The 16,316-nt window shown below is 39.0% G+C and overlaps 1 protein-coding gene across 2 annotated transcripts in view; it reads left to right on the forward strand.

The window, feature by feature from the left end:
- Nucleotides 1–16,316, forward strand: part of RCAN2 (regulator of calcineurin 2) — a 259,448-nt gene that overhangs the window by 54,580 nt on the left and 188,552 nt on the right. The gene's annotated exons all lie outside the window — the stretch shown is intronic.

Below are 16,316 nucleotides of genomic sequence, written 5' to 3' on the forward strand. Positions count from 1 at the left end.
ACTCTGGCCAGGGCTGCTTCTCCAAGTAAACCCAGCCACAGTGACAGGTGAGGTGGGGAAGAAGCATTTTATTTGTGACCCATGTGTCCTAATTTTCTCCTTAGTGTGTGCAAGTTTTGCTTTCCTTGGAAGGTGAGCTGTGAGCTTGCTTATTTTAAAAATTGCAACCTGTGAGGAGAGAGGGTGTTCTTTGACAACATTACATCATTGAAGCCTCTAGGTGTTGAGTCATCATTATTTTTAGGCAGCTCCATGCTTTTTTTGGTTGTTCTAAGAATAGCCCCTGTGTCTGGACTCTACAGAAAGTCACCACAGTAAAGATTCTGTCACCACTCAGCAGTTGGGATAGGATGCCTTCTTAATTTTCAAGCTCAAGGCATACTTTTTAGAATTTTACTTGCAAACATTCTGCCTTTTTAGGTTTTTCCTGACATGATTGACTTTGTCAGAAGCTGTCTCTTGAAATTGTTCAACCCTTTTTCAAAAGTACTTATAGCTGGAAACAACAGCTATAACAACAACAAAGTTTCAAGTCCTCCCTAGTAAAAGCTTCCTTATTATCTGCACTCAATGTACATTTGGTTTGTGAACACCTTAGTCAGTGACTTTACCCAACTTTTAAACATTTCAAGACATATTTTCATGCCTTGCATTTTATAAATTAAGCGACTATAGATCCCTTATGTTAGGATATGGGGTGGTAGTGATGCTCTTGGAATTTATGCAGGATCTGCTAAAAGCAGCCAAAACACATGTTATTATACCCTGTTAAACTAAATAAGCATCTAAACTGTAAACTGTATTGGAACTTGATGAGAAGGCATTAAAAAGGATTGGGCAAGCCCAGAAATGGAACGTTGTGGGTCAGTGTGGAGGCAGGTTTTCCTATTGCCTGTTCAGGGCATACACCCAAATAGGATCAATTTATTTTATGTGGCACTTTCAAGTCCACAAGAGTACTAATGGCTTCTGAGTATAACCAAATACTTTTCCAACTGCAGCATAAATGGAAGCATCTGCTTGGAACAAAATGAGGCAGTTGTTTAATATTATAGTACATCTTTTGTGTCTGGAGATGACAGAGAACAGTCACAGTATCTGTGTCTACATATGACAGAAGACATTGGTGCCTGCTGGGAAGACTGAACTTTCTTTTGAGTTACTGGTGTACTCTGGAGGGGTTGGTTCTGTTTTTATTATCTAAGAACTCAAGCCTCATCCCCACATGGGTCATTCTGTCTCTAATTAGGAAATGATGTAGCAGAGTGATTGAGAGAGAGAGCGCCGTAGCATCTATCAGTCTAAGTCCAAAACCAAATTCCAATGTTTATTAGTTATGTGAGCATAGGCAGTTTATTTAACCTTTCTAAACATCAGTTTCCTCACCTGTAAAACAGCACCAAGTAACAGTATTTACCTCATAGGGTTCCTGTGAGGATATAAGTGATATGGTCCATGGTGCCTTGATCATAGTTAACTGTAACTATTGACTAGCAATAATAATTGTTTCTGCCCATCAGTCTGATCTGCATCTTGCATCATTTAAAATTCATGGGACTCTGGGCCCAGCGCAGTGGCTCATGCTGGTAATCCCAGCAGTTTGGGAGGCCGAGGTGGGTGGATCACCTGAGGTCAGGAGTTCGAAACCAGCCTGACCAACATGGGGAAACCCTGTTTCTACTAAAAGTACAAAAAAATTAGCTGGGCATGCTGGCACGCACCTGTAATCCCAGCTACTTGGGAGGCTGAGGCAGGAGAATTGCTTGAACCCAGGAGGTAGAGGTTGCAGTGGGCCAAGATTGCGCCACCGCACTCCAGCCTGGGCAACAAGAGCAAAACTCCATCTCAAGAAAATCCCCCCAAAACCTCATGGGACTCTTGCTTCCCTTGCTTGTGGTTGCTGCACAACACACCGAAGAGCAACTTTGGTCAACTCCCATTGTCTAGTCTCACTACCATCAGAAGAACTTCTAAATCAAGATGGGGGAGCAATAAGCCAGATGAGTACTTTCTGAAATCTGAACATATATGTTTATTCACAAGAACCAGCCCAGAAGAAAGTGCATTTGCTATCTCTCCTGCAAATAGAGTCTTGAACAGCTACACATCTCCTTACCGTACCAATAAATTGCCTGTCTTTTGTCTTCATATCTCCAGTGCTAACTAGAAAGTTCCATTTTCCTTTATGTTGAATGTACAGTTAGAAAGAGTAGATGCAGTCACTTGGCAATTCTATTCATATGCCTCCATGTGAAGCCTGATAAGTGTTCGACGTGTAGTCGGTACAGCATCTTTAGAAGTTTTCTGAAAAGACAAGTCAGTTTTGCCGTCCTATTTTGCTTTCCATTCTATCATTGCATCATTTCCTAAAGAAAACTGGATTGGTTGACCAAGCCTTCTTTGTGAGTAATTAAAGGCATTTCAAATTTTAATTTCAGGAAACAAAAGTCTACTGAATAGAAGATACATTCCTCTGCGGGTATTTCATTCTTGGTAATGGCAAATTTTGAGTATGCGTTAATTGTGATTGGCAATTTAAGCAGGTCCAATTACTTTAGAAGGAATTAACATTTACATTAGAAAGAGAAGGTAAATGAGAACAGAGCACTTTAAAATCTGAATATGATTTTTTAAATGTATTCATTAAGTAGTTTGAGAATTTTACTTGGAAGACTTCACTTAATCCAAGCACATTTTTTTTCTGAAGAAAATAGCGCAGGAAACATCATAGCAAAATAGCCACATGAAAAGTGACAGTTCTCTGGAAGAGAAACATCATTATAAAGAGAATTTGAATTCATATGAATGACTTTATTACGCTTAATGTTTTATATGATTAAAGGAGTTATTTCAAAAATAATTCTTTAGGGAATCCTATATAATCAGTGTAGACAGAATGATAGCCAATAGCATACATGGTAACCTTTCAAAAATCTCTTTTGGCACAGGTTGTCATTTGTGTAATACTAATTATTGCTGGGCACAAAGTGAGAGGATTTATATTCCAATCTATATAGAAATGTCATCATGAATAAATAATGCATTGCAACAACATATTTAATTGTCAGAGACTTTGTTGCCAGAAATATAACTAATATGGGAGGCGCACAACTTCTCATGGCACAATCTCATTCAGGATTTCTCCACTTCAGAATTACTGATGTTTCAGACTGATAATTCTTTGTGTGGGGGCTGCCCTGTGCCATGTAGGATGCTTAGTAGCATCCCTGGCCTCTACCCACTGGCTAACAGTATGCCGTTCCCCATTATGAATATCCAAAATGTCCCCAGACATTGCCAGATGTCCCCTGGGGGGCAAAATCACCTTGCTTGAGAATCACTGGCCCAGTTTATGATTTGAAACTACAGATGAGAGGAGTTGCCTGGGCATTTCTCAATAATCTGTTCTAGGACCTTATCTTACTAGATAGGAATCTCCTGGGGTGGGTCTCTAGCAGCAGCATGAAAAAAAGAAAGTTATAATCCCATTCTCTACATCTCAGTCTGAGTTCTTTTCTTTCCTCCATTCTAAATGAGGAGGTTGCAGTTCTTCAAGTCCTCTCTTTATGAGCTGCTTTGGGGCAGTCTCTGCTTAGTGACGTGGAGGCTCCCATAAGCAGCCCTCCAAATATTCCTTCCTCATTCCCAAAAAACTGTCTTGTAAGGTCTCTCCAGAGTGTTTCTGAGTGGGCCCCAGGAGACCTGTCCCTGAGCCGGCTTCACAGACACCTCTCCCTCAGCTGGCACCGTTACTGCACCCAGTCTCAGGACACCAGAAATTGTGGGATTCAGACCAAGGAAAATTTTTGTTTTGAGAGAATTAGTCATGGAGTTACCATTGGATCAGGTACCCAGATGGTTGGGCTCAGCACTTTTATCACTGTGGTAATATTCAGTATCCCAGGAAAAGCAACTATCTTTGTGAGGCACATAGTGTGAATGGGACCTAAAGCAAGGTGACACAGGGATACTGGGGAATCAGCACATTGGTCAGAGGGAGTAAAGTTTAAAGTACCAATGATAAATTAATTACCATATCAAATCACATGAAAGTCTTGTGACAGGTTTGTATAGGTAGTCTGTGTTATTGGTGCCATTTTATGGTTATACCCAGTAATATGCTGAAGTGGGCACTTACCTGCACCACCAATTATGTGCAAAATTTAACAACATGGATTAAATTGGCCATGGGAGTACTGACAACATGGAAATGAATAAACTATAAATCAGGCTTGTTTGTTTACCTAGAGGATTAGTTTCCTATTACTTTTATAGCAATTTACCACAGGCTTAGTGTTTGAAAGCAATGCAAATGTATTATCTTAGAGTTCTGAAGGTCAGAAGTCCTAAAATCTAGGTGTTAGCAGTCATGTATTCCTTCTGGAGGCTCTTGGGAAGAATCCATTTCCTTGTCTTTCCAGCTTCTAGAGGTTGCCTGCTTTCCTTGACTTGTAGCCCCTTCCTCCAACTTCAAAGCCAACACTGTAAATCTTAATCTTTCACTACCCCTGTCTTTGACTTCTGCTTCCAATAGCACACCTCCTTCTCTGAGTCTGACTCAACTGCCTCCCTCTTACAGCCTTGTGTTACTTTAAGCCCACCTGGATAATCCAGGATAATCTTCTCATTTTAAAGTCCTTAATGTAATCACATCTGCAGTGTTTCTTTTGCCCTGTAAAGTAATATATTCACAGGTTTCAGAGTTTAGGGCATGGATATCCTTGGTGGGACTCGGGTAGGAGTGAGGGTAGATTGTATTATTCTGTGTAACACCCCCTGAGAGCTGCTAACCAGCGTACCACTGGCACGATACTGTATATTGCAGTTTCTCTGAATTTGGGAATATCGGCCCAGCTGAGGACCATACACAGACCATACCTTTTCTCTTCTACAGTTTACTCCCTACCACCTGATTTTCAGCATTCTAAAAAGGTTCACTCAAATTTCATATTTCATTCCTGATTATTATTGTTGTTAACATAATTTCTTATGACACATAGAGGTAAAAAAGTTATTCAGCCAAAGCCATGCAGAGATGCTCGTAAGTTTTTCATTGGTGAGCCAAGGTAAGGCTCCCCTCTTCCAAAAAAAGTAAAATAGTAATATACTTAAAGATTCAGGAATGATTGTGTTAAAAATGTTTCCAAAAACCTACTTATGTTTTCAGATTTATAGTGAATGTGCTTTTTGACTATTGCAAAATGGCATATACCCCACTTTCTGGAGTCAGATGTGCTACCATTGTGCCACGAGATCACATATATACCACCTTCTTATTATTAAATTGTGAAGCCTCAAAATCAGAGGAGCTCCCTCCCTCAGCTAAGTTGCTTATCATCACAAATAGGGATTTTTGAGTTGCTAATATCTTCAACATGTACCTAATTATGATGCAAGTTGAGAGTCAGTGAACACGGCCAAGTCTGCTGGTAACTGGTTATTTTCATGTTTCATGTTTAGAAACAGCATTGCGTCTAAAGATATTGATGACTTTTGATGAAGCACACAAAATAAATACTATAGAAAACTAAAGATAGGCTGGCGCGCGGTGACTCATACCTGTAATCCCAGCACTTTGGGAAGCCAAGGCAGGCAAATCACCTGAGGTCAGGAGTTCAAGACCAGCCTGACCAACATGGAGAAACCCCATCTCTACTAAAAATACAAAATTAGCCAGGCATGGTGGCACATGCCTGTAATCCCAGCTACTTGGGAGACTGAGGCAAGAGAATCATTTGAACCAGGGAGGTGGAGGTTGCGGTAAGTCGAGCCGAGATCACACTATTGCACACCAGCCTGGGCAGCAAGAGCAAAATTCCATCTCAAAACAAACAAACAAACAAACAAACAAAAAACCCAAAAAACACTAAAGCTTACACAAAATAGTTATTATGGTAAATTAAAGCTTTATAAGCTGATACTAAGTGCAGTTAAAGTTTGTAACTACAACTTATAAATCATCTTAAAGAACATTGTGTAATTCATTAGTAGGAAAATAGGGTAACAAAGTAATGAAGATAATTTATTGTAAGCCTTCTAGCTTAGTCACAACATTTTTGTCTCCATGTTTGATCTTCAGCATATCCAATTTTGAATGGAATTGTCATGCTTTTGACATATAAATATATAGATATAGTTTCTAATACAAAGTCAATACATATCAGGGCCTCTTCTCCCTATTTGAATTTGAAATGAAATGAAATTATTCGGATACTGGGAAAACAGAAATCCCTAATCCCATTGTTAATCATCAGATAATATACTGGGCTTCATAAACCAATGGACACTCTACAGCATGATTTTTTTCTTCCTAACTTTAACTTTTGAATAAATATTGGGTTAAAGTGAAAGGAAGCCAGCCAATACATGTTTTGTTGTTTTATTTATGTGAGGACTTTTATGTGTGCACTTCCTGTGGATTTAGAGAACAATTTTTGGTGTCACATAAGTCACTTGAATCATCTCTAGGAACAAATATTTGAGTTGTTTGAATACCTGTGAGTGCCATGGAGGCATTAGAATCACCTCTAGCATTCATTGTTGTTGAGTGCTGACCAAAACAAGGAGTGGACTTCTGTTGTCTTTCCCTGAATGAATTTATTGAGGACTATGTGTTAGATAACGACCTTGGCATGTTATTTTCTCTCTAGAGGTTTTCATTAACATTTAAAAGCAAGTTGGGGCCAGGCATGTGGCTCACACCTATAATCCCAGCACTTTGGGAGGCCGAGGTGGGAGGATTGCTGGAGCCCAGAAGGTGGAGGCTGCGTGAGCCATGATTGTGCCACTGCACTCCAGCCTCAGCAACAGAGCTAAGACCTTGTCTCAAAAAAAAGTTAGTTTTTTTAAAAATAGAAATCTTCCATGATATATTAAATTCAACCAGGAAAATGAAAGTGTCTACACACACACATACACATGCACACAGACATACACGCATATATGCACACACAACGCTAGGAAGATAATCAATGAGAACAAAATCGTTTGGCTGTTGCTGAACTTTCCAGCAGAAAGTTCTTCCAAGAGCGCCTCCTGCTTCCATATTCTGCTTCTGTCTTCACTCATTAATTATTTACACCAGCCATATTCTTCTCTGCCAGAGATCATTTTCCTGATTGATGGCATCTGGGGTTCTCTGTGCAAAAGTATTTTAAAAGCTGTTACAGGGAAAATCATTTTTTTTTCTTATTCCTCCTCTTTCAATTTTTAATAACTCTTAGAACCTACTGCTAATAGCGTCCCTTAGTTCCCTGTCTGTTGTTTCCTATTTTGTATTCTTGATACATATGTGCTGGGAATTTGCTATTGTACATACCTTGGAAGAAACCAATTTGCTGTTGTACATACCTTTGAAGAAAACAATCTTTTATTTATCAGTGAGAATATATAAAAGTGAAATCACACCTATGGAAAATCCACATTCCCCATGAGAAAGCAAATCTTAAACAAAATTGGGAGGACTAGGAGGATTGAATTAAACTGTAAAAGTGAGTGCATTTTCACTCATATATTCCTCTTATTTCCCTCTTGATTCTCCTCCTAAGCAATCTCATCCAAACCTTTAATTGCCACCTGTACACTAACAACTATGAACATTCTACCCCAAACCAAACAGCCTCTCTGAGGTAGGTAACTGACATCTCCTCTTGATGTCTCATGATACAGAAAGTCATCCGTTAACCAGGTCTCCTTCCAGTATTTCTTCTATTCCTGAACCAAACCACCCTACATCCAGTTTTTCCAGTCAGAAGCTCTCCTTCTCCCTCACCCAATCATTCTGTTGCGAATTCTGATGATGTTACCTCCTAAATATCTCTCCTATTTGACAACTCACTTTATCCCTACTCCAAGCGTCAGGCATCTCTCATCATGACTATTGCAGTTGCCTCTGTCTTGGTCGGCAGCTGGTCCTCTCTTGCTGTTCTTCAATCCATTTCACTTTGAAGTTTGAAGTGCTTTGGTTTTTTGGTTTCAAAGCTCAAATATGGTATGTATAAAACCCACCCAAAGCTTCCCATTCCTTTCAGGATGAAGGTCAGTATTCTTAGCCTGGCCTTCAAGGTCGACCTACCTCAAAGCTTTTCCTTCACCTAGTTGCCTCTGGGCCTTCTGTCTCCAGCCATGCTAACCTTCTGCCTTTCTTTGAGTTTAAAACTGTTGTCATGTTCCCAGGATCTTTGAATGTGCTGATTTATCTGACAGCATCTGCCATATACACTCCCAGCCCCATCCCTCCTGTGCCAGTGCAAGACCTCGTTAGGTCCTCTGGGATACACTTTTAGAGTTCTGTACTTCTTTCCTTCAGAGTGCTTATCTCAGCATGAGTGATCCATTTCTTTATGTGATTCTTAACTAACATCTTCACATTAGACCGTAGGGTCCATAAGGGCAGGAACATACCTGCCTTAATGACCATTCTCTAGCACCTGGCACAGTGCCTGGCGTGTAATTTGTTGAAAAAAAAAAATGAATACAATACTTTTTAGGGATTCCTTCAGGTTCTGCTTGTACTGATAGAGACATTTCATATGGAACCTATTTCTCTCAGAAATTAAAACGTTGATAACTCTCAAGATAGTATTTTCCTTCTTCAGTATAATAACCAAGAAAACTGAAGAGTACTCTGCAGTCCACCAAGAAGCTTGTGAGTTATTTGACCTTTACAGCAAATGTACAAGGTAAAAGATACAGAGTTCTATAGTAATTTGCTGATATTCACGTAGATCCATCATAAGTGGGACTTGAACCCATATCTTTTGGCTTCGAGTTAAAATGCCTCTGTTGTGCAAAGCTGCCTCTTAAGTGGCAAGTTCAGAGTACACCCTGTAAAAGTGTTTATACAATTATATTCATTTATATCTAGCATACTGTGTTCTCCTATATTAAGTGGGATACTTTAGGTGCATTTCTGTAAAAGACTCTGGTTTCTATACTTTAGGTGCATTTCTATAAAGGACTCTTGGATCATCCCTTTTGCCACTACTACTTACACTGTGGTTTACCTTTTAAAATGATTATTCATGTAATTAATATCATATTATAAGCTCTTACTTAATTGATTACCTGATATTATCTTTGAGGCTGAGGTTATCTACCTTTTACCTTCTACGTATTTACATTCCTGTTTCAGATATGACACATTGGCCATATGAATTTACTCTCATTCCTAAAAGTAAAAATATAACAAGGTATAAACTGCATGGTAGAAGAGAATAGAGAGAAGATATCACCCGTCAAGAGATTTTAACACATTTTGAGAAGAAAGCAAATGGAGGAATGACAACTAATTTAGCAGAGTGGAAGGAGCTTTCAGCTAAAGTGGAAGGAGCTTTCAGCTAAATTGCTTCCATGAAGAAGAATGTATTTAAAAACAAGCCCACAAACTCTTCTGAGAGTTCTGGGACATCAGGTGCAGGGAAGAGAAGGTACAGGAAGGTGAGCTTCATGGTTGGAAAGGTGGAGATACAGTGAAAATTTAGCCATGCTCCTCTGTCTTGGGCCCTGAATATCCAAAGCATGATGATTACTTTCCAGGCCAAAGGCTGCAGATTCTTCTCTGGAAATTCTAAGCCATTGCTCCAAAAAAAATCCCAGTCAGATCATTTATTTATTCACTTAGAAGATATTTATTGAGCTCCAACTATGTTTATTGTTCAAGGTACCATGAATAAGGCATAAACTATACCATTATTCATGGTGTGTATCATCTCGTGGAGAGAAATGACGAACACATAAAAAAGTACATAATGTGATTTTCAGTGGGGATACATGCTACAAGGTGACACTGGTGTGGTGGAGGACCCTTTTTTTGCATCATTCTTACCTTTGATCAGGGAGTAAAAATATTTGGCAGAACCAGTACTCCCTAGCCCCAGTGAATCTCCACTTACCTCTCATTGGCTGGTACCCTTAGATGCAAAAGAGCCTGCAAAAACAAGCATCTATCTGAGAGGAATGGGCCAACCAGGTCTAGCTTAGCCCTAACAGATTCATCCTGTAGCTGAAATGTGGTCCTAGCTTAGCCCTAACAGATTCATCCTATAGCTGAATTGTGGTCCTTAGTAAATCAAGGCTCTCATCAAGGGAGAAGAAAAAAAATCGCTTATATGGAGTCTACAGACAATGTCTGTCATAAACTTATGCTTGGATTGCTTGCAAATTTGAGTTGTCCATCTGTTGGTTTCTTTTGTTTGTTTTGAAAATGCAGAGCCCACTGATGGTTGTATGTCAATACAGCTATATTGCATTTGAGGTCACGTGGCTCAGAATCCGGGTTAAGAAAGTAGGATGTCAGAAAGCAATCAGAATGTACATTAGTGTATTAATCTGATAGGTATGTCATTATTTATTTACTCAATACACATTTTACGCAGTCTTGATATGCAGCAAGCCCTTGGGAAACAGTTAGATGAAAGATAGTTGCTAAATTTGTTGAGTTCTGAATACTATATTCCTGGCACGATTTTAATTATTTTACAGGTATAATCTTATTTAACTTTAATAACTATGCAGTGGGAAAGGTGCTAATGCTTATGTTCATTTACAGATGAGGAAATTGAAGGTCGGTAACTAGTCCAAGGTGAACTAGGGATGTGGGCCTAAAAGGTCTGTCTCTAAAGCCCGTGCATATAACCAGTAAGCTGGACTGCTGAGAAGAATAAATAACAGTTCCTGTGGCACACTAAATGCACAAAGTAAGATACGATCGTGTGGTTTTTAAGGTATTAACTGTATAATTTTTGTAATGATTCGTATAATTTTCCTAAAATTTTGCTTTACATGGTTCATTATAAATTTCAGTTATTCAAAACATTTAAAATTATTTCAGAGATGCAGAAAACTATCCTGGTAATAAAGACCCCTCTCTCACCCTCCTAATAAGACTCTTTCTTCCATATTATTCCCAATGACCCTAGGAGGGAGGATCATTGTTATCTGACTTCTATTTAGAGAAGCAGAGTAATTTTCTTGAGGTCACATCATTAATAAGTGGTAGCAAAAGGATTCACATACAGGTTTGCTACTTAAACCCTATCCTCTACTTGCTAAAAGTCTGCCAGAGTTCAAATCTCATCTCTACCACTTGCTAACTGTGTGCCCTTGAGCAAGTTACTTAAACACTCTGTGCTTCCCTTTGTGTTATACTCTTTTTATAAGTGTGCTTTTCACAGCACAGTTTTATTGAACACCTGACTTGTTTACACAGTAGATGTTCAATAAAAAATACCTTCTTCTTTACCCACAAATTTATTTGTTTTCTTTTCCGTTCTTGTATGCTAGATCTGTTTTGTATCATGAAGGCATTTTCGTTTTTCATTCTAAGCTTTAGGGCTCATTCATTTACCTGTATGTATTTTCATAGCCAGCTGTTCCTCTCATTCAAAAGTGTCTGTGAAATACAGTGTTCAGCTGCCTACTATTTTCCCATGCAGATTAATTAAAGTGGTTGGTACTAAAAGTGGTAAAATTGCTTATCTTTTTAAAAACTGCTTGATGATGAAAAGAATTACATTTACCCAAAAATTCCTGTGTCTTTAATAACAATTTTATTACAGGAACATTGAAAGTAAAACCTAGAGAAGGTCCATTATACATAATGAAATGGAATTATGAAATCATTTTATCTTTTTTAAGAAACATTCTGAAAAAAATGTTCATTTAAAATAGTAATAAAAGAATAATTAAATTTCTGTGGGAAGGAAATGTAACACACCTTTTAAAGAAGTAATCAGTCAGCCGGGCGCAGTGGCTCATGCCTGTAATCCCAGCACTTTGGGAGGTCAGAATTTCGAGACCAGCCTGACAGACATGGTGTACTTACTAAAAATACAAAAACTAGCTGGGCGTGGTGGCGGGTGCCTGTAGTCCTAGCTACTCGGTAGGCTGAGGTGGGAGAATCGCTTGAACCCGGGAGGCAGAGGTTGCAGTGAGCCAAGATTGTGCCACTGCACTCCAGCCTGGGTGACAGGGTGAGACTCTGTCTCAAAAAAAAAAAAAATTAGCCTCTATCTGAACAGACTTCCAGAGTTAAAGCTATTGCTAAGTGAACCACTGAGAAATAGTTAATGTATAATTGTAATTGAGAAGTAAATTTTATCTCATAAGGATGGCTGAGCTTCTGAAGATCAAGAATTAAGGTTTTGATATATGCTGTTTTTTTTTTAAGGTAAGTAGGCACATAAATTATAACTCAAGGAACTAATCATAGGTATTCACACTTTATGTAGTTCCAAACTGTAATTTATTTTTTTCAGCTTCTGATTGTAGAAAATGAGCAAGAAGACATCATCAGCAGCGATGGGAGAATAAATTAAAATATCTTTTAAAAAAATTCTGGCATCAGTCTAAATATATCTTCACTAGAATACAGTTACCAAAGAATAGTCTGATAATTCCTGGGGGTTACTAAGATCCTTTTGGGGATCTGTGAGGTTAACCACAATATTAAAAGTGGTAAAATGTTACCACTTTTTAGGTACAAGGATGTTTTTGCCTTTTTCACTCATATTCTCACAGGTACACAGTGAAGTTTTCTAGAGGCTGCATGATGTGTGATGATGTCATTGCTCTGAGGACTAATGGAATGAGCTTTTGTGCATTCCTGTGCTTTAAAACTGCTCAAATTTTTAATACAGTAAATACACACTGATATAATCCACATAAATGAAAGACCTTTGGTGTCCTCAATCATTTCTAAAAGCATAATGGATCTCTAAGACCACCAAGTTTCAGAGCCACTGCTCTAGAATAAGATCACTCTTGACGGATGAGGGGATCATCTTGCAAGTGTTGCTGGCATCCAGCCTGTTGAAGAAGGAGGACCACATGCATGCCTGAGAAGTCTAATTTTCTTTGTCAAGATCATTACTTGATATGTATAATACAATTATTTGTTCCTGGCTGGAACAAAAGCTCCATGAGGGTAAGGGCTTTTTGACTGCTTTGTTCACCACTCTATGCCCAGGGCTTATAACAGCATCCAGGATGCCCCCAGTATGCATTTGCTTAAATTTGAAAGCATTGATTAAAATCTAAGACATTGAAATATTTAACTGTTTACTATGTGCTAACCTTGTTATATATATTATCTATGATATTCCCAGAATCCCTGGGTAGAAGATATGTTATTTCCATTGTGTTTAAGGAAGTGAAGTAACTTGTCCCAGGTCACACATTCTGTCAGGGGCAGCCTAAGGACTCACACATTACCGCCTCTGCTCCATTGGCTCCTTGAGGCCAGATAAGTAGGGTTGTGTGCCAGATATCACAGATCTGAGGAGTTCGGTACAGAGGGGTCAGCTCTTCCAGAAGAAAATAACAATGCATTCTAGGGATAGGTGCAGGCAGGCAGAGTCTGATGCCAAGGAGGTCAGGGTCAGAGAAGAAGCACTGGAGGATGGGTTGGTAAACTGAGTCCATGACAAAGGCAGGTCACTTTCTGACTTGTTTTATGCCCTTTGCTTCAGAGGCAGGACATCCTAGTGATTAAGATGGGAAGACTGGAGTTTATCTGCTGAGATTTGAATCCCAGTTCTTCTACTTGCTTGCTGTATAATGTCTGGTTAGTTGCTTAAGCTTTCTGTGCTTCAGTTTTCTCGTGTGTAACGTGAATGTGATGATAATATTCCCACTTACCTTGTGGAATTGTTTTGAAATTAAGTGAATTGATAATATTTGGATAGTCCTTAAAATGGTGCCTTGCTCTTACTAAGTTCTATATATGTCTATGTAAGTGCGAGCAGTTAGCTTTTTGGAAATTGTCAGGGGCTCATGAAACTTCATAGTGAGTAAGAGGGATGAACCAGGTTTCAGTGGAGTCAGAGGCAAGGCTGCTGGGATGTTGGTACAGAGTGGTTAGCTCGCAGGTTCGGGAACCAGACTTTTGCCACTGTGCCACTTTTAGCTGTGTGTTCTTGGATTAGTTACCTAACCTTTTTGTGCCTTAGCTTCCTTCTATGTAAAATAGAGAAGATAAGAGTGCTGATGTCATTGAATTATTTAAGTAGTAAGTTAGTGAATATAAACTGTTTAGAGAAGTACCTGGACCATGGTATGTGGTCCACTCAATGTAGTTCTTACTGCATAATCAGATTATGCCTTCAGTGATTGAAAAAGGAAGTTCAGTCTAATCTCAGAAATCAGAGATGTGGAAAAAAATTGTAACTATCTAAGAAAATAGGATTTAAAATATGATCAATCACAACAAAAACAATGAGATAATAAGGTACCCATAATTAAATTACAAAATGTATAAGGAAATAGGTTAATGATTTATACAAGTAGATTAAAAAAAGTCTACCGAAGGTGAAACCCTAAGTATTGATTTCAGAGAGGAAGCATCAATATTCTCGAGCTAAGAAGTCCATACTACACCAAGGAAGAGGAAAGAGCTCACCAGAGTTGTGGGTAGGAATCAACCTTCAAGAAGGAGAAGAAATAGCTTGGTCTCATCTTGTCTCTTTTCCTTTCTGTCCTGCTTTTTTCTTTGTTCTATCCTCTACAATATTGAAAAGTGTAAAACACAAACACTATAGGATTGGCCATCTAGAGACCTAAGTTTTAGATTTGATCTGGTCTGCTATAACCAACAGTGTGATCTTAGACCATCCACGTGGCCTCCTGGGACTCCAGTCTCCTGATTTGGAAATAAGAAGGCAAATTTTCTTAAGAGTCCTTTCTTAGGCTGATTCTGGGAATCACCTAAATAATCCAGAAATACTAGGACTTCCAAGAATAAAATTAGGAATCCAAATGGTTTAATACTAACGCTTAAAGCCACTCCTTCATCAAGGCACTAGATACCCCAAATGAAACACCTGGACATCCCCAGGAACCAAGGTCCTCTGGATCCTCTGGCCTGACAGTCACAGGAGGACAGCCTGAGATAAGTCTATCTGGTCCTAAAGTAATGCACACTTGACAAGAAGTTGGTTATCATGATGTATCATTATTCCTTGTGAAAAATGCCCTTGAGAGCTTCATTTATCCTCTTCACCTCCTCATCAGTAGTATTGTGCTAACATTTCTGTTATTCATCATGTTTTAAAATTAGCTTCTTAATCCTCTTAATATTTTCGACTTCTCTGCCTTGAGATATGCGCCCAGCCTGAACTTGGTTTTGTGCAGCCTTTGTACAGCATATAAATAACAAGAATAGATTGTTCCCATAGCCTTGGCTTCTTCACGAAATTAACTGCATTTACTCATTGCTCTTATTTTTGTTCTTGGTGGAATAAACCTAAATTTTCTCAACTAAATTTGGCTTTGAAATTCTATGGTATGTTCTTTATCTCCATTCACTTTGATGTTGGTAGCTTTTTAAATCTGTTTGGAACATGTCTTCCTTTGTTTTTAAAAGCATCCCTTTTCTATGAGGCTTTGGCTTATTTTCTTTTTCTTTTACTAGTTTCTTTTTCTTTTCTACTCCCTGTCTTAGTCCATTTGTGTTACCATAAAGGAGTACCTGAGATTGGGTAATTGATAGAGAAAAGAGGTTTATTCATTGTTCTGCGGGCTGTATAGGAAACATGGTGCCAGCATCCGCTTCTGGTGAGGGCTTCAGGCTGCTTCCACTCTTCTTTGGCAGAAGACAAAGGAGTACAGAGATCACAAGGCTAGAAAGGAGGTCAGAGAGGGTTGGGCCAGGGAGATGCCAGGCTCTTTTTTTACAACCAGCTCTCAGGGGAACTCTCGTAAGAACTAACAGGTGAGAACTCACTCAGTCCCCAGCACCCACGGAGGATATTAATCTATTAGTGATTAATTAATCATGACCCCAACACCTCCCATTAAGCCCCACCTCCAACACTGGGGATCAGATTTCAAAATGAGATTTGGAGGAGTCAAACAAAGCAAACTACAGCACTCCCTAAGGAATCTATTCTTATGATCCTATACTTAGCTCACTTCTTATTTCTAAATAATTATCTTCCTTGGAAATTATATTTACTAACAGCTTTCTATCTCCTTTAAGCAGATGATGTGTATGTTTTGATTTTTTTTATCGGCTGGTTACTTTCATCATTCATTAGCCATTTGTTGAGTACCTATTATGAATGATGCACTGTGCTGGTACTAAGGATATAAAGATCAGGGACTTTCTCTACCTTCAAAGAGTTCTTTTTTTTTTTTTTTTTTTTGAGGCAGAGTCTCGCTCTGTCGCTGGGACTGGAGTGCAGTGGCCGGATCTCAGCTCACTGCAAGCTCCGCCTCCCGGGTTTACGCCATTCTCCTGCCTCAGCCTCCGGAGTAGCTGGGACTACAGGCGCCCGCCACCTCACCCGGCTAGTTTTTTTTTTTTTTTTTTTTTTTTT

This window comes from Piliocolobus tephrosceles, chromosome 5 (genome assembly GCF_002776525.5).
Source record: "Piliocolobus tephrosceles isolate RC106 chromosome 5, ASM277652v3, whole genome shotgun sequence".
Lineage (NCBI taxonomy): Eukaryota > Metazoa > Chordata > Mammalia > Primates > Cercopithecidae > Piliocolobus > Piliocolobus tephrosceles.